This window comes from Salmo trutta, chromosome 15, assembly GCF_901001165.1.
Source record: "Salmo trutta chromosome 15, fSalTru1.1, whole genome shotgun sequence".
NCBI classification, from domain to species: domain Eukaryota; kingdom Metazoa; phylum Chordata; class Actinopteri; order Salmoniformes; family Salmonidae; genus Salmo; species Salmo trutta.
In genome coordinates, this window is record NC_042971.1 from 4,058,596 (window position 1) to 4,078,612 (window position 20,017).

The following is a 20,017-nucleotide window of genomic DNA, read 5'->3' on the forward strand; positions in this document are numbered from 1 at the left end:
GAGATACTGTATATACTGTAATGACCTGGCTAGATCATAAAGGGGATACTAGTTGGTGTCTGTATATGGTAGAGATACTGTATATACTGTAATGACCTGGCTAGATCATAAAGGTGATACTAGTTCGTGTCTGTATATGGTAGAGATACTGTATATACTGTAATGGCCTGGCTAGATCATAAAGGGGATACTAGTTGGTGTCTGTATATGGTAGAGATACTGTATATACTGTAATGACCTGGCTAGATCATAAAGGGGATACTAGTTGGTGTCTGTATACGGTAGAGATACTGTATATACTGTAATGACCTGGCTAGATAATAAAGGGGATACTAGTTGGTGTCTGTATATGGTAGAGATACTGTATATACTGTAATGACCTGGCTAGATCATAAAGGGGATACTAGTTGGTGTCTGTATATGGTAGAGATACTGTATATACTGTAATGACCTGGCTAGATCATAAAGGGGATACTAGTTGGTGTCTGTATATGGTAGAGATACTGTATATACTGTAATGACCTGGCTAGATCATAAAGGGGATACTAGTTGGTGTCTGTATACGGTAGAGATACTGTATATACTGTAATGGCCTGAATAGATCATAAAGGGGATACTAGTTGGTGTCTGTATACGGTAGAGATACTGTATATACTGTAATGACCTGGCTAGATCATAAAGGGGATACTAGTTGGTGTCAGTATATGGTAGAGATACTGTTTAAACCTTAGTGTGATTGTAGTCTGTCATTGTCTCCGGTTTCTTCTTCTGGTCACTGACGGTGGCAACAGTGGGGTTGAATGGAAGAAAACACTCTCCATCACACTGTGAGTGTTGCTTTACCACTCTCCATCACACTGTGAGTGTTGCTTTACCACTCTCCATCACACCGTGAGTGTTGCTTTACCACTCTCTACATACTGTGAGTGTTGCTTTACCACTCTCCATGACACTGTGAGTGATGCTTTACCACTCTCCATCACACTGTGAGTGTTGCTTTACCACTCTCCATCACACTGTGAGTGTTGCTTTACCACTCTCCATCACACTGTGAGTGTTGCTTTACCACTCTCCATCACACTGTGAGTGTTGCTTTACCACTCTCCATCACACTGTGAGTGTTGCTTTACCTCTCTCCATCACACTGTGAGTGTTGCTTTACCACTCTCCATCACACTGTGAGTGTTGCTTTACCTCTCTCCATCACACTGTGAGTGTTGCTTTACCACTCTCCATCACACTGTGAGTGTTGCTTTACCACTCTCCATCACACCGTGAGTGTTGCTTTACCACTCTCCATCACACTGTGAGTGTTGCTTTACCACTCTCTACACACTGTGAGTGTTGCTTTACCACTCTCTACACACTGTGAGTGTTGCTTTACCACTCTCCATCACACCGTGAGTGTTGCTTTACCACTCTCCATCACACTGTGAGTGTTGCTTTAACTCTCTCCATCGCACTGTGAGTGTTGCTTTACCACTCTCCATCACACTGTGAGTGTTGCTTTACCACTCTCCATCACACTGTGAGTGTTGCTTTACCACTCTCTACACACTGTGAGTGTTGGTTTACCACTCTCTACACACTGTGAGTGTTGCTTTAACTCTCTCCATCACACTGTGAGTGTTGTTTTACCACTCTCCATCACACTGTGAGTGTTGCTTTACCACTCTCTACACACTGTGAGTGTTGCTTTACCACTCTCCATCACACTGTGAGTGTTGCTTTACCACTCTCCATCACACTGTGAGTGTTGCTTTACCTCTCTCCATCACACTGTGAGTGTTGCTTTACCACTCTCTACACACTGTGAGTGTTGCTTTACCACTCTCCATCACACTGTGAGTGTTGCTTTACCTCTCTCCATCACACTGTGAGTGTTGCTTTACCACTCTCCATCACACTGTGAGTGTTGCTTTACCTCTCTCCATCACACTGTGAGTGTTACTTTACCACTCTCCATCACACTGTGAGTGTTGCTTTACCACTCTCCATCACACTGTGAGTGTTGCTTTACCTCTCTCCATCACACTTTAAGTGTTGCTTTACCACTCTCCATCACACTGTGAGTGTTGCTTTACCACTCTCCATCACACTGTGAGTGTTGCTTTACCACTCTCTACACACTGTGAGTGTTGCTTTACCACTCTCTACACACTGTGAGTGTTGCTTTACCACTCTCCATCACACTGTGAGTGTTGCTTTACCTCTCTCCATCACACTGTGAGTGTTGCTTTACCTCTCTCCATCACACTGTGAGTGATGCTTTACCACTCTCATCACACTGTGAGTGTTGCTTTACCACTCTCCATCACACCGTGAGTGTTGCTTTACCTCTCTCCATCACACCGTGAGTGTTGCTTTACCTCTCTCCATCACACTGTGAGTGTTGCTTTACCACTCTCTACACACTGTGAGTGTTGCTTTACCTCTCTCCATCACACTGTGAGTGTTGCTTTACCTCTCTCTACACACTGTGAGTGTTGCTTTACCACTCTCCATCACACTGTGAGTGTTGCTTTACCTCTCTCCATCACACTGTGAGTGTTGCTTTACCACTCTCCATCACACTGTGAGTGTCGCTTTACCACTCTCCATCACACTGTGACTGTTGCTTTACCACTCTCCATCACACTGTGAGTGTTGCTTTACCTCTCTCCATCACACTGTGAGTGTTGCTTTACCACTCTCCATCACACTGTGAGTGTTGCTTTACCTCTCTCCATCACACTGTGAGTGTTGCTTTACCTCTCTCCATCACACTGTGAGTGTTGCTTTACCACTCTCCATCACACCGTGAGTGTTGCTTTACCACTCTCCATCACACTGTGAGTGTTGCTTTACCACTCTCTACACACTGTGAGTGTTGGTTTACCACTCTCTACACACTGTGAGTGTTGCTTTAACTCTCTCCATCACACTGTGAGTGTTGTTTTACCACTCTCCATCACACTGTGAGTGTTGCTTTACCACTCTCTACACACTGTGAGTGTTGCTTTACCACTCTCCATCACACTGTGAGTGTTGCTTTACCACTCTCCATCACACTGTGAGTGTTGCTTTACCTCTCTCCATCACACTGTGAGTGTTGCTTTACCACTCTCTACACACTGTGAGTGTTGCTTTACCACTCTCCATACACTGTGAGTGTTGCTTTACCACTCTCCATCACACTGTGAGTGTTGCTTTACCACTCTCCATCACACTGTGAGTGTTGCTTTACCTCTCTCCATCACACTGTGAGTGTTGCTTTACCACTCTCTACACACTGTGAGTGTTGCTTTACCACTCTCCATCACACTGTGAGTGTTGCTTTACCACTCTCCATCACACTGTGAGTGTTGCTTTACCTCTCTCCATCACACTGTGAGTGTTGCTTTACCTCTCTCTACACACTGTGAGTGTTGCTTTACCACTCTCCATCACACTGTGAGTGTTGCTTTACCTCTCTCCATCACACTGTGAGTGTTGCTTTACCACTCTCCATCACACTGTGAGTGTTGCTTTACCACTCTCCATCACACTGTGAGTGTTGCTTTACCACTCTCTACACACTGTGAGTGTTGCTTTACCACTCTCCATCACACTGTGAGTGTTGCTTTACCTCTCTCCATCACACTGTGAGTGTTGCTTTACCACTCTCCATCACACTGTGAGTGTTGCTTTACCACTCTCTACACACTGTGAGTGTTGCTTTACCACTCTCTACACACTGTGAGTGTTGCTTTACCTCTCTCCATCACACTGTGAGTGTTGCTTTACCTCTCTCCATCACACTGTGAGTGTTGCTTTACCACTCTCCATCACACTGAGTGTTGCTTTACCACTCTCCATCACACTCTGTGTTGCTTTACCACTCTCCATCACACTGTGAGTGTTGCTTTACCACTCTCCATCACACTGTGAGTGTTGCTTTACCTCTCTCCATCATACTGTGAGTGTTGCTTTACCACTCTCTCCACACTGTGAGTGTTGCTTTACCACTCTCTACACACTGTGAGTGTTGCTTTACCACTCTCCATCACACTGTGAGTGTTGCTTTACCACTCTCCATCACACTGTGAGTGTTGTTTACCTCTCTCCATCTCACTGTGAGTGTTGCTTTACCACTCTCCATCACACCGTGAGTGTTGCTTTACCTCTCTCCATCACACTGTGAGTGTTGCTTTACCACTCTCCATCACACTGTGAGTGTTGCTTTACCACTCTCTACACACTGTGAGTGTTGCTTTACCACTCTCCAACACACTGTGAGTGTTGCTTTACCACTCTCCATCACACTGTGAGTGTTGCTTTACCACTCTCCATCACACTGTGAGTGTTGCTTTACCACTCTCCATCACACTGTGAGTGTTGCTTTACCACTCTCTACACACTGTGAGTGTTGCTTTACCTCTCTCCATCACACTGTGAGTGTTGCTTTACCACTCTCCATCACACTGTGAGTGTTGCTTTACCACTCTCCATTACACTGTGAGTGTTGCTTTACCACTCTCCATCACACTGTGAGTGTTGCTTTACCTCTCTCCATCACACTGTGAGTGTTGCTTTACCACTCTCCATCACACTGTGAGTGTTGCTTTACCACTCTCCATCACACTGTGAGTGTTGCTTTACCACTCTCCATCACACTGTGAGTGTTGCTTTACCACTCTCTACACACTGTGAGTGTTGCTTTATGTTAGCAATTTTCCATGCTTTCCCCCATTGTATATCACCATAGATATCTGACCAAAAGAATCTTGCTGAGAGAATTGTAGTATCATAAACAATATTCCTAATCTGTTTATTACTACATTTATTTTACATTTACATTTTAGTCATCTTATCCAGAGCGACTTACAGTAGTGAATGCATACATTTCATTTCATACATTTTTTATTTATTTTTTCTGTGCTGGCCCCCCGTGGGAATCGAACCAACAACCCTGGTGTTGCAAACACCATGCTCTACCAATACCAATGCCAATGAATATATTTTCATGTAAATCTGTTACATCAACCACAGAGGAATTTAAAGGAGACAACCCCCCCCCTTGGAATCGCATCAAAAAAGTTAATATTGTATAAGTTAAATACATTGTTTATATGTGCCTATAGAAATCTATTGACCACATCCATTTAAAAAAATGATTGTCAATTGAAAATGTGGTAGTTGTGTTATCCTGTTGTACGCCTTGAGTGTCAGTCCCCTTAAGCACATTATTCCAATATTTCCGAGCTCTGAATTGACACAATGAACACTTTTGCAAAGATATTCGGTTACAAATAAGAGTATGAATGACAATAAACGTATGACTTGGATTGTATGCATAATAGTGTAGTAAACAATATCGCTCAGCGTGGGAACTTTTGGTGTTGGGAAAGTATCCGTTATAAGTGTCCATGGCACGTATCACTTCGTTGTCTTGTTGGTAATACTAAAAATGCATGACAGTCCGCATTGTAATGGTCTAACAGTTGTTTTTCATTTTGTTTCTCACATTAAACAGACATCTGAGAACGGAATTGTTTACAGATGCACCTTTGATGCACAGTCACACTAAAGCTGTACAGTGTAGTTTGAATAGTCAGTTTCAATTTTTTGCAGATGTATTCCCTATTATTTACAATTCGAAAGATGTAACATTTGAAATGAATGTGGCAGAACAGTTTAGCATAGAGTTCCTGTGGGAATCTTCTCCTTCAGTCTTTTTGCCTCCTAGGCCTCGTTTCTCATTACATGGGATTTCCCCAGTGCCAACTTCACATGAGATGGCCGCTGTTTACTGTCATGTGGTGCTGGATGACAGATATCACTATGCCGATATCGCTGCTGTCCATGGTCCTGAAATATACAATCTAGTCTATTTGCATATGTACGACCATCCAAACTTGACCCCTCAGACATACACACACATTCATGCTAATCTCTCACACGCTTTTGAACATTGCACAACCTGCAACAAGACACTGAAAGAGCATGTTATTCCAAGAGTGTTTGTGTTTGAATGAAGACCCGAAGAATGAAATCAATGTGTGGATGTTGATTGGACAATGTATATGTGCTTTGCAGAAGCCATTTTTTTTTGCATTCCCTGTAGCGTGTATTTTACTTTATTTTACAGAATGAAGATTTGGCCTGAGAAACTATGCCGATTATAGCATGATAGCAATTTTTTTTTTTAAATAAGGCAATGTTTATATGACCCCCTTTCAAAGAGTTGCTCATTTATCACTTTCTTGCAGATATACAGTGCCTTCAGAAAGTGTTCATACCCCTTAACTTATTCCGCATTTTGTTTTCTTACTGCCTGAATTCCAAATGGATTAAATTATAGTTTTTTTATCATCTCACCCAGCTACAGACAATACCCCATAATGACAAAGTGAAAAGGTTTTTTCTCAAATGTATTGAAAATGAAATACAGAAATATCTAATTTACATAAGTATTCACAATACACGTTAGAATCACTTTTGGCAGCGATTAAAGCCGACAGAAACTTTCAACCAGTTCTCCCCATTAAGCAGCGAGTCGGAGTCTGAGGCCGAGCCTTCTCTGGTCTCTACTCCTCCCGTTACGGGGTCTGAGCTTTCTCAGGTCTCTACTCCTCCCGTTACGGGGTCTGAGACGCCGAAGGCTCCCAGCATTAGCTCTGACAAATTGAAAACCCTAGTCATTGGCGACTCCATTCTCCATTACCTGTAGTATTAGACTTAAAACGAATCATCCAGCGATCATACGCTGTTTACCAGGGGGCAGGGCTACCGATGCTGTTTGGGGTTTTAGGCTGGGTTTCTGTGCAGCACTTTGAGATATCAGCTGATGTAAGAAGGACTAAATAAATACATTTGATTTGATTTGATTTTGCCAAGGAAAGTGAAAAGGACTGAGGGAATGTAAAATGGAAAATACATGGAAATACATGGAAAAGCAAATGGAAGAACCTCAAAGAACATTGCATTTTCAAGATCATGCAACATCAAACATAACATGAAAATGCATCTTATATTCCTGCCCTGACAGAAAAACCACATGATTTCAACTTACATTTTATGTGAAGAATACATGAAAACATGTTTTTGGAACACTTCCCGTGTTCACATGTGAAATTGATGTGGTTTTTGCGTATCTGACTGGATAGGATGGGTGATTCAGCAGAGGACAGAGCGAAGCTGACCAGCCAACAGGAACTGTGTGTCCCTGACAAGCAGGCCAACAAACGCCCTGCAGTTCCACACTCAAGGTTCTTAATAATGCTTTAAAATGCACATGTACGATTGTGCTTGTGTAATGGGTTGAAAACAAAGTCACTAAAAACGGACACTCTTTTATTATTCATTTCCCTCCCAATTTGTTTATGTATTTGTCTTAATTAATCTAAATTGCATTTTCTAAATACTTTAGCGTTAGCAGTCCATCAGGCCAATAGATGGCGCTGTTGCACTGTTGTAGCAGGAGAAACAGCAAGTTCTGGCCAAGCGCTCACCATTCTGCTGAATAAGGATCAGAACTTTACTGAGCTAAACTGGGTCTGTTCTTTTTACTATTACAGGTATGTAACAGAACTTCCAAACGTTCAAATATATACACAATATGTAATAACATGCTATTTAACAACTCTGTCAAGGTATTATCACGTTAGGAAAGGTTTTGTTTTGGCTTTGTGTCGAACTGAGTGAGAGAAGAACGTGATTTACATTGAGTGAGAGTATATGTTAGCTTGATGCTAGCTGAGGTAAAAAACGATTTACGAGTCACAGAGACTATGTTTACTGAGTAGCTTACTTGTACTGGATTTTGTCTAGGAGATTTTTTTATAAAGAATCCATTTGTTAGGGATTTCTGAGTTGGTTTTACATGTTATTGTTTTTTTGTGTAAAATTGTGACTTTTAGTGCATACAGTGAGAGAGAGACGATTTTCTGGAGGTGCCACTATCTTAAAGCTGAATGTATTGTTGTCAGTTTTCTATAGAGGTAGCGGTATATAGAAAAACATTCAGTTATGTTTTCATATATAGGTGTTTCTATTGTATGAATGTGAAATACATTGTGGTTTTCATGTGAAACCATACACTAAGACAGGGTTATTTGTGGAACATTTTTGAGTTGTGCTTTAGGTAAAGTGCATTTATGTTGTGTAATTTAAAATGTGCACTTGTTTGATGTGAATATTTTCAAAGTACTAACAAGAAAATAGACAATTGAACAAGAGGAAAAAAACATTCTTCAGAATAAAGAAAGCGCCAGAACTTTGCAGACGTAAACTTGTGTCCGTTCTTTTTACTTTTGCAGGCCACCTCAGCTACACATGCACTCTGTCTGCACACGCATCCACGCATGCACATACACACGGACAAACACACACTAATGTTCTGTCTCTTGTGTTTGTCAGCAGTTCATCGTGGCCCCGTCGTTCGCCTCCTTCACCAAAGCTCTGTCAGGGACCTACATGAAGTGTGCCATCACTCAGAGAGACACTTTGACCTGTCCAGTTCTCTCATCGGACTCATAGACTGCAGCTTTGAGATGGGTATCAACAATAACATTGAGTTGCTTGAGAATTCATGTAGTAAAAACTAGATACAGACGACAGTATGATCCGTTTTTCTTGTGGTTCAGAGTCTGCTCTCAATACTGTCCAGTTTTCTAGTTGTTCCTATTAACTGATTGATTGGCGTTTGTCCATGACTCTACTGTCAAAGCCCTAACATTGTTTTATGTGCTGCTATGTTGTTGCAGCCTAGTATCCAAACTGATATGTCATTTTTAGTCAAAATAAAAAATGCGCATGGGTGCAGTTTCTTGTCCTCCTCGTTCCGCTGTGAAAGGACCGCACCAGCTCCGGTGTCCGAGGCGTCCACCTCTACCACAAAGGGACGAGTAGGATCAGGATGAACGAGGATGGGTCCGGAGTTGAAACGTCTCTTGAGCTCTATGAATGCCCTGTCAGCCTTGAGATTCCCGCAAAAACCTGCTTGAGTGAGGTGGGACAGGGCCGAATGTGTTCCGGAAGGGTTTTTGGAGAAGATCAGGATGTCGTCGAGGTAAACAAAGACGAACCCATTCAACATATCCCTAAGAGTGTCATTGATCAATGCTTGAAAAAATGCCGGTGAGTTTGATATTCCGAAGGTCATGACTAAATACTCAGTGACCACTAGGGGTGTTAAAGGCAGTTTTCCACTCATCTCCCTCCCTGATTCTCACCAGATTTTAAGCGTTGCGGAGGTCCAGTTTGGTGAAGAATTGGGCTCCTAGGGCCAACTCCAAGGTGGCGGACATCGGGTAGGGGGTAACGATTCTTGATCGTAATCCTTTTCAGCCCTCTGTAATCGATGCAAGGACTGAGGTTTGGGTCAGAGACAGAGAGACAAGGGATGCGTTTAGACAGGCAGCCCAATTATGATATTTTTTCCACTAATTGATCTTTTGACCAATCACATTACATATTTTCGCATCAGCTCTTTTTCAGAGCATATCTGATTGGTCAAAATACCAATTACTCAAAAAACTACTGAATTGGGCTGCCTGTCTTAACGAAGCCATAGAAACATGGACATGCTCCAACTGAAATGTTCCATCCTGTCAGTATTGATGTTGAATGGCATTAAATTCTATTTTTTTTGTTTTCTCCCATCCCCTGTAGGTTTGTTGAACATGAGTGGAAATGAAACTCCAGCACACTGGCAGCACTAAAGACGTGTGAGTATAACTTTTCCAGGTGAGGTGAACCTGCCTGTGGGTGCGGTGGGGATATTCCTGGGAGGTCTACTGATGAAGAGGTATAAGCTTGGCGTTGTGTCTGGAGCCCAGCTGTCTTTCGTCACCTCCTTCATGGCCTACCACCTCCTCCTTCTGCAGTCTGGCGCTAAGTGTGACAACGTTAAGGTGGCTGGTCTGACCGTGTCCTACAACGGGTAAATATGACATCTGATTGGTTGGTTGGTTGGTTGGGGGGTGTGTGGGTTGATAAAAACAAAAGTTTTGATCAGTGGAATATGAGGGAGAGTTAGACCAAAACACACATGGGCCTCTTCCTGGGCTCCCTCTTGTGGGAATATACAGTATGGTTGTTACTGAGCCAGGATTCCTGGCTGTTTTGTCACTGTGCCTATGTCAATGATAGTTCAGACACAATTATTTAAACATCATTATTACCAGCCATTTTCTCTGTCCCCCAGGTCCCCTGGTGTACGATGGCAGCCTGTTGTCAGAGTGTAACAGAGACTGCTCCTGCTTGGCTGGGGAGTGGGACCCTGTGTGTTCAGATAATGGCATCACCTACACCTCCCCCTGCCTCGCAGGCTGCTCCAGCTTTACAGGTTACGGCAAGAACACGGTACCAATACTATTAATGTACTGAGTGTACAACACATTCACAGGGATGCTGGCCCATGTTGACTCCAATGCTTCCCACAGTTGTGTCAAATTGTCTTTTGAGTGGTGAACCATTCTTCATACACACGGGAAACTGTTGAGCGTAAAAAACCCAGCAGCATTGCAGTTCTTGACACAAACTGGTACCCCTGGCACATACAACCATGCCCCGTTGAAAGGCATGTAAATATTTTGTCTTGCCCATTCACCCTTTAAATGGCACACATACACAATCCATGTCTCAATTGTCTCAAGCCTTACAATATTTTTTTAAACCTTTCTCCTCCTCTTTATCTATACTTATTTAAGTGGATTTAACTAGTGACATCCATAAGGGATTATAGCGTTAACCTGGATTCACCTGGTCAGCATATGTCATGGAAAGAGCAGGTGATCTTAATATTTTAACACTCAGTGTAACTCATTGACACTGACATAAGTTATTTTCAACCATTAACTGGGGCCTTGTTGAGGCCTTATCTAAGTAAGTAATTGCTGATTGACAATAAAGTATTATTTTGATGTATGGGAAAAAATATGGTATGCAATTCCTATGTAGAGAAGGTTCTCTCTGGTAGTTGTTCAATATGATTTCAACTTATACAGGGCACTCTTTTTTACTTTTCTTTATTAACAAATATCATCAAACAAAAGAAGAATAGTCACATGCAAACAAGCGTACTAACAAACTATTTACATTGCCAGGAATCCTAAACAAACAAATCATTCATTAAGACTACAAGTTTTAATTGCCTTTTTGTTTTTCATTATAGTTAGTGATGCCATATTGTTTAAACTCATTTATAAAGTGAAAAAAGTTAGGTTTTGAATTAGGCCATTGGCATTTGTGAATATGAAATGTACCTAGTATTATTAGCAGTTGAATTAAATATGCTACATCTTTATCCGTCAGAATTTCTGAAATAAATCATTATATCAAAACCATTAAATAGTACAACCGGCCCAATTTATTTTGTAACAAAATTCTGTATGTCAATCCAAAACATTCTGCTATAAATACAGGTAAAAAACAAATGCAAAAATGGTCTCCTTTTCCATTCCACAGAAATCACAGTTATATTCAATATTCAGCTTGTGTCACGCCCTGACCATAGAGAGCCCTCGGGGTTCTCTATGGTGTTTTAGGTCAGGGCGTGACTAGGGGGGTTTCTAGGTATTATATTTCTATGTTGGTGTGTGTATATGGTTCCCAATTGGAGGCAGCTGATAATCGTTACCTCTTATTGGGGATCATACTTAGTGTGTCCTTTTTGTCCCACCTGCGATGTGGGATATTGTTTTGTGTGAGTGCCTATGTGAGTGCCTATGAACCACACAGAGGTAGAGGCAGAGGGCCTTCAGGGCTAGCCAGTCAGCCTGCATGCTCTGATCCTCAAGTCAATTGTATTTAAATTCATGTTCATTAAAGATTTGTATTCAAGAATTGAAAAGTCCCATTTACTTAATGATACTTTTTCGGTGTCTTCAACCCTCAAGAACCAGGGTGAGTCTGGGTCTCCCTTTTCCTGGGCAAACACAACTTGCATATCGTCATAGACTAGGCCGAAACGTTAATCTTTTAACCTTGCTTGAATAAAGCAATGCATTTTTTATAGTGAGCAAGAGTTGCGCTTTTTCCTTTTCTATGATCATTCAAGTTTTTGGTTGCACCTCAACTCAACGTTGGTTTCTGTTTATTTTATTTTTACAGGGACAGTGCACATTTATCAACGTTTCAGTTAAGCCAGTTAGCCAGCCGGCTAATTTTCAACCGCAGTCCCTGGGCAGGTTATTAAAAAACAATTACAAATAGACAATCATTGAGCAGTGAGCACACGCAGAGCAACATAGGACAAGCAAGACGTAGCATACAGACAGAGCAACATAGAAGAAAAAGCAACAAGACAAAATCCATTAAAGCAACAGTGTTTCCACACCTCACAAGCTACAGACAACATGGAAAGCGGCAATACACAGCTAGGGATTATGTTCACAAATATGATTGACGCCCACTTTTTTTGCACTATGTTTGAAGGCTGTCAAATTCTTGTCAGGAGGAGAATCACTTAGCCTTTCAACTAATTTTCAAATGATAGGATGCCTATTTAAAAACACTTTTTCCACATTTCAAGATAGCAGTTAGTTCAGTTTGATCTTATTAAAGACAGCTGTATCATTTTTTTATTCATTTTGACATATTGTTTGGGACCACTTTTTTTGCTATGTTTGAAGGCTGTCAGCTTCTTCTCAGGAGGAGAATCACTTAGCCTTTCAACTAATTTTCAAATGATAGGATGCCTATTTAAAAACACTTTTTCAACATTTCAAGATAGCAGTTAGTTCAGTTTGATCTTATTAAAGACAAATGAATCCACTGTGTCTGCCTTTCCACTGTGAAGACAGGTTCTACTGCCCCCTGCTGTCTGTTGATGGTACTACTACTAGACACAGCGGCAGAATAAATTAAACTAGACATTTGTTTTCATCTCAAAACCAGAGAGCAACCGCTGTCCGGTGAAGTCCACACAAAGCTTATTGCATGTAACCAAACAGTTAGGTGACCTGCAGCACGGTCAAAGCAAAATATATGTTTCAGACATTTTAGGGACGACAAAACGACTATTGCTTTAAAACGACACAGAGAGTTCAGCACCTACAGTTACGATCTGTCTTTAATTTTGCCCTTTTTTAAAACCATAAATTTGGATTAGCACATCTAACACAGCTAGCACAGCTAATGCAGCTAGCACAGCTAACACAGCTAGCACAGCTAACACAGCTAGCACAGCCAACACAATCAAAGGAAGCCAAATGCTCACTGGCTTCCCTTGCCTTCAACGCTACGGGCAGCAACAATGTTATACTCTTTATGTCCAGACAGCATCAGACAGGACTGAGACAGACTGTTTCACTGTCTAGACAGCATCAGACAGGACTGAGACAGACTGTTTCACTGACCGGACAGCATCAGACAGGACTGTGACAGACTGTTTCACTGACCGGACAGCATCAGACAGGACTGAGACAGACTGTTTCACTGACCGGACAGCATCAGACAGGACTGAGACAGACTGTTTCACTGACCGGACAGCATCAGACAGGACTGAGACAGACTTTCACTGGCCAGACAGCATCAGACAGGACTGAGACTACCCCAAAGACAACGTGTGTGAAGCAAGAGCTTCCTGTGACAACCGGAAGTTGTTAAAAACAGCCTAGAGCTATTTTCATATGGCCACCTGCAGATAGTGAAAATTACGCAACTCAACCATGTGTCATTCAGTCAATTATTAAGGTAGAGACTTCTTATTCAGGATTCTGTTTATGTCTACCCCAAAGACAACGTGTGTTGAGTAAGAACTTCCTGTGACAACCGGAAGTGGTTAAAAACAGCCTAGAGCTTTTGTCATATTTCAACATGACGGAGAGTAAAGTCAGTCAGGAGTCCCTGACCTTGTCTTCTCTCAAGATGTCTGGTAGGCCCATTTAAATACCTTTTTTGGACATTTCAAGATAGCATATGTTTGAGTTGGGTCTCTTAACACAGCTGTGAGCTGTTATTTTTTTCATTTTTTCATTTTTGACAAAATGATAATCCTGGAAGTGACAGATTTTGACTCATATTGAGTGATAAGACTGAGCTATTTAGAAAATCCCTTAGCCTTTCGACTAATTTTGGTTTAGTTGGACTAATTTTGGGTTAGTTCTCTCAAGAAGAACTAACCAATCTCAACATGACAGAAAGTAAGACAGGGAAACCAATCTCAACATGACAGAAAGTAAGACAGGAGAACCTATTTCAACATGACAGAGAGTCAGTCAGGAGTCCCTGACCTTATCTTCTCTCAAGAAGATGTCTGGTAGGCCCATTTAAATACCTTTTTTGGACATTTCAAGATAGCAGATGTTTGAGTTGGGTCTATTAACACAGCTGTGAGTTGTTAATTTTTTAATTGCTCTGTTTGAAGACTGTCAGCTTCTTGTCAGGAGGAGAATCACTTAGCCTTTCAACTAATTTTCAAATGATAGGATGCCTATTTAAAAACACTTTTTCAACATTTCAAGATAGCAGTTAGTTCAGTTTGATCTTATTAAAGACAGCTGTATCATTTTTTTATTCATTTTGACATATTTTTTTTTCTCTGTCATTGAACCATGTTGAGCCGTGTGCCTGGTGATTGAACAGGTTACCAGGTGTGTTTTTGAATATAGTTATTAATGGCTTCAGTGGTGTGATGGGGTCCATTGCTTGCTAAGGGGGAACCTCCCACCCGGGTTCAGCCAACAGGGGGCGCACCCAGCCCCTCTAGTTAAACTGAATGTCTCTCTCTCTCTCTCTCAGGCTATGAAAAAAGCCCCACCTCCTCTCGCTCAGCCATTCTAACAGTGGAAGCCAGGATCTGTGAGAAACTATGATAATAAACTGTGAACAATAATGAAGCCATGTTTGTCTGTGTGAGTGAGGATTTATTATTTAATTGTGTGATAACTTTAATTATGTGATCCATCCTCTGTTTCCTAACTGAATAAACATTTTAAGATAGCAGTTGGTTCAGTCTGATCATCTCATGTACTGTTGGAACTTTATTTGAATCCTTTTTCACAATTTTTATTTTTATTTTTTATGACAAATTCCAGAGCCTCTGTATACATTTGTACACATTTTTTCCCCACTCTCTACTTTGTACAATGACAGAGAAAGTGGGACTCTGTCGTTTTTTCTGACAAGTTCTCTCATTGATCTCAGGTTCAGCCACCAAGGGGGTCACCCACCCTCCATGAAAACTTTCATAGGCTCTCTTTCACTCAGTAATCATGTAACAAGTGGACAGGCTCCCAGAGGCAGGGCAATCAAAGGCTCCAAGTCACTGAAGTGCCCATCAGCCCAGCCATTGTTATTATTCCTGTAAAAAAACCTGGGTTTAAAGTTGTGTTAAATTGATCATTCAGGAGATGAGATTAACACCTTGCATTGATTGTCCATCCAAGGTGGTTGCCTACGTCATTGTTATGTTGAGGTCAGAGGATCATCAGGGTGATTCATTTCAGGGCTGGGCTCTCTTTCATTCAGTAATACAGAGGCAGGGCAATCAAAGGCTCCAACTCACTGAACTGCTCATCAGCCCAGCCATTGTTATTATTCATACTTTTCAGAACCTCTCAGACTAGAAAATATAAATAAAATTTACTATAGTGTTTTAAATTGTTTGCATCTGTGACAACTTTCAACTTTCTCTCTCTCTCTCTCTCTCTCTCTCTCTCTCTCTCTCTCTCTCTCTCTCTCTCTCTCTCTCTCTCTCTCTCTCTCTCTCTCTCTCTCTCTCTCTCTCTCTCTCTCTCTCTCTCTCTCTCTCTCTCTCTCTCTCTCTCTCTCTCTCTCTCTCTCTCTCTCTCTCTGAAAAAAGACAACAGACATGACATTGACTCCTGAGTGATGAACTGTTGCCCACTCTATAGTCACCCTGGTTATTATATTTCCATGCAAGGTTGTTGCCTAGGTGATTGAAGTTGGACACTCATCAGAGTCATTACAGTTTTTCTCAATTGCTAAAACACAATTTCTGAAACCTTGCTCCATTTCCTGAAAACATTAAACACAAAACCTCATCTTCAAGCACTATTTATATAACCTCTGACTCCTCTCCTCTCCTCATCTTCAAGCACTATTTACATAAACTCTAACTCCTCTCGCAAAATGAAACATTCACCTCAAAACAGTTTTACCTGTGTTCAAAATCAAACACTGCTCTCAAATCATAAACAAAGTGATCAAAATGATATACACTCTCAAGCAGTCAGTAAACAATACACCGAAAAATAGAAAACACATTGTTCAAAACATACAAAATTCTCAGGGAGAAGTACATTTTTAATCTAAAAAAAAATCATATTTTTCCGTCATTGTCTTTTGATGAACGAAAACATGTTCTATCATAGTAGCTCAAAATTGATCAGAAATATTGTCCCTCCTGAGGCAACGGGGGAAGAAGCCTCTTGTGTGCCCTATCCAGCCCTGACATGATTCCTCACCTATATCACCACAGGATAAATCCATGGCTTGCAGCAGATTTACTCTGGTGGAGGGTTGTCTATCATACACTGTCCATCTCCAAGAGGAGAAAAAACTCCTCAATTGGATTCAGGAAAGGCGAGTATGGAGGGAGGTACAAGTTCATAAACTGCCCATTGATGTTAAACCAATTCCCTTACCTGAGCAGCTCGCTGGAAACTGACATAGTGTGGGACAATCACATAGGTGGGGATGGGATTCTCATTTAGCTCTAGACCCTGCTGCTCTTGAACCTGCTGCTCAAATAAAATATATCTTAGATTGGCCATAAATGTTAGAAGGTGCTGGGTGTTATATGGCCCGAGTGTAACATGGTGATGTAGAACACCATGGTTGCTGATAGCAGCACAGATTGTGACATTGCCACCTCGTTGACCAGGGACTTCAACAATGGCCCCGCTGTCCAATCATGACAGATTTTGACTCATATTGAGTGATAAGACTGAGCTATTTAGAAAATCCCTTAGCCTTTCGACTAATTTTGGGTTAGTTGGACTAATTTTGGGTTAGTTCTCTCAAGAAGAACTAACCAATCTCAACATGACAGAAAGTAAGACAGGGAAACCAATCTCAACATGACAGAAAGTAAGACAGGAGAACCTATTTCAACATGACGGAGATTAAAGTCAGTCAGGAGTCCCTGACCTTATCTTCTCTCAAGAAGATGTCTGGTAGGCCCATTTAAATACCTTTTTTGGACGTTTCAAGATAGCAGATGTTTGAGTTGGGTCTATTAACACAGCTGTGAGTTGTTAATTTTTTCATTTTTTCATTTTTGACAAAATGAGCACTCCTGGAAGTGACAGATTTTGACTCATATTGAGTGATAAGACTGAGCTATTTAGAAAATCCCTTAGCCTTTCGACTAATTTTGGGTTAGTTGGACTACTTTTGGGTTAGTTCTCTCAAGAAGAACTAACCAATCTCAACATGACAGAAAGTAAGACAGGGAAACCAATCTCAACATGACAGAAAGTAAGACAGGAGAACCTATTTCAACATGACAGAGAGTCAGTCAGGAGTCCCTGACCTTATCTTCTCTCAAGAAGATGTCTGGTAGGCCCATTTAAATACCTTTTTTGGACATTTCAAGATAGCAGATGTTTGAGTTGGGTCTATTAACACAGCTGTGAGTTGTTAATTTTTTAATTGCTCTGTTTGAAGACTGTCAGCTTCTTGTCAGGAGGAGAATCACTTAGCCTTTCAACTAATTTTCAAATGATAGGATGCCTATTTAAAAACACTTTTTCAACATTTCAAGATAGCAGTTAGTTCAGTTTGATCTTATTAAAGACAGCTGTATCATTTTTTTATTCATTTTGACATATTTTTTTTTCTCTGTCATTGAACCATGTTGAGCCGTGTGCCTGGTGATTGAACAGGTTACCAGGTGTGTTTTTGAATATAGTTATTAATGGCTTCAGTGGTGTGATGGGGTCCATTGCTTGCTAAGGGGGAACCTCCCACCCGGGTTCAGCCAACAGGGGGCGCACCCAGCCCCTCTAGTTAAACTGAATGTCTCTCTCTCTCTCTCTCAGGCTATGAAAAAAGCCCCACCTCCTCTCGCTCAGCCATTCTAACAGTGGAAGCCAGGATCTGTGAGAAACTATGATAATAAACTGTGAACAATAATGAAGCCATGTTTGTCTGTGTGAGTGAGGATTTATTATTTAATTGTGTGATAACTTTAATTATGTGATCCATCCTCTGTTTCCTAACTGAATAAACATTTTAAGATAGCAGTTGGTTCAGTCTGATCATCTCATGTACTGTTGGAACTTTATTTGAATCCTTTTTCACAATTTTTTTTTTTTTTTTTTTATGACAAATTCCAGAGCCTCTGTATACATTTGTACACATTTTTTCCCCACTCTCTACTTTGTACAATGACAGAGAAAGTGGGACTCTGTCGTTTTTTCTGACAAGTTCTCTCATTGATCTCAGGTTCAGCCACCAAGGGGGTCACCCACCCTCCATGAAAACTTTCATAGGCTCTCTTTCACTCAGTAATCATGTAACAAGTGGACAGGCTCCCAGAGGCAGGGCAATCAAAGGCTCCAAGTCACTGAAGTGCCCATCAGCCCAGCCATTGTTATTATTCCTACCAGCCGTTCTACATGCAAACAATTTAAAACACTATAGTAAATTTTATTTATATTTTCTAGTCTGAGAGGTTCTGAAAAGTATGAATAATAACAATGGCTGGGCTGATGGGCAGTTCAGTGAGTTGGAGCCTTTGATTGCCCTGCCTCTGTATTACTGAATGAAAGAGAGCCCAGCCCTGAAATGAATCACCCTGATGATCTTCTAACCTCAACATAACAATGACGTAGGCAACCACCTTGGATGGACAATCAATGCAAGGTGTTAATCTCATCTCCTGAATGATCAATTTAACACAACTTTAAACACAGGGTTTTTTCTTGGTTCGATATTTAAATGTTGAAAAGGGTTGTGCCTATCTGAGTGTGTATATAATGGCCTTCTCCAGAGAAGGCCTTCTCCAGAGAAGGCCATTATTCTCAATAGAACTTTATACTGAGAGAGAACACACTTCCAAGGAGCTGATTTTGGATTGTTACCTTTGCTGTATTCTGAAAAAATTTAGTTGAGAAATTACTTGGAGCAAGATGGCATCTGCTACTGGTTCAAGGTAAGATATCTCTTTATTCATTCAATATATATATTACTGTAATTGTCTTGCTGTTAATAAAAATGTTATTAGTAGTTCTGCCAGACTTAGGAAGGTTGGAATTAGGGCAGCAGGCAATGTATTCCTATTGAAAGAGATTTAGAGGTCAAGGCTGCACCCTGTTTTAACTCTTAAAACCTCTACGGGCCACGGTGGCAGTATTGAGAATTTTGAAAAAAATACGTGCCCATTTTTAACTGCCTCCTACACCAACTCAGAAGCTAGGATATGCATATTATTAACACATTCGGATAGAAAACACTCTGAATTTTCTAAAACAGTTTGAATGGTGTCTGTAAGTATAACAAAACTCATATTGCAGGCAAAAACCTGAGAAAAATAGATTAAAAAAATGAGAATTTAGTGGCTGTACTATTTAGTGTCATTGTTTATTAGATACCATAGTGAGAAAGGATTCAGTTCGCAACTCCTACGGATTCCACTAGATGTCAGCGATCTTTATAAAGTTGTTTGAAGCTTCCATGATTAACAGGGAGCAAATTAGAATGCATTGAAGTTGACGTCCGTGGGATGTCGTCACTTCCATTATGGCCTGCACCTGCGCAATCATGAGACACGAGACATTTTTAAAAAACGTTTTTCTAGACACAGGTGAAGTCGGGTTGAAACATTACTGATGTTTCACGTTAAAAATGGCTCTAAAGATTGATGCTAAACAACGTTTGACATGTTTGAACAAACATAAATAGATTATTTTTGTAACTTTTTTAACTTTTTGCCGTGATTTCACACACCCCCTCCGCGCTACTTTTTAGTAGCCACCGAAGCGCTAACAACATGGAACAACTTGGAGTTATTTGGACATCAATTATGAACTTTGTCAAAAGAAACCACATTTGTTGTGGACCTGGAATTCCTGGAACTGCCAAT

The 20,017-nt window shown here is 41.0% G+C and overlaps 1 long non-coding RNA gene across 5 annotated transcripts; it reads left to right on the top strand.

Annotated features, from left to right (window-relative positions):
• Window positions 1-6,758: 6,758 nt before the first annotated feature.
• On the top strand, window positions 6,759-10,666 carry LOC115149691 (uncharacterized). 5 transcript variants are annotated; one of them, XR_003866943.1, is made up of 6 exons: window positions 6,759-7,229; window positions 7,391-7,538; window positions 8,380-8,517; window positions 8,786-9,099; window positions 9,198-9,904; window positions 10,169-10,666. It is a non-coding gene; the product is annotated as an uncharacterized LOC115149691 (long non-coding RNA). The 5 variants fall into 5 exon arrangements; XR_003866942.1 differs by having other exon boundaries at window positions 6,759-7,538; window positions 10,169-10,665; XR_003866944.1 differs by having other exon boundaries at window positions 6,759-7,538; window positions 8,383-8,517; window positions 10,169-10,665.
• Window positions 10,667-20,017: the final 9,351 nt, after the last annotated feature.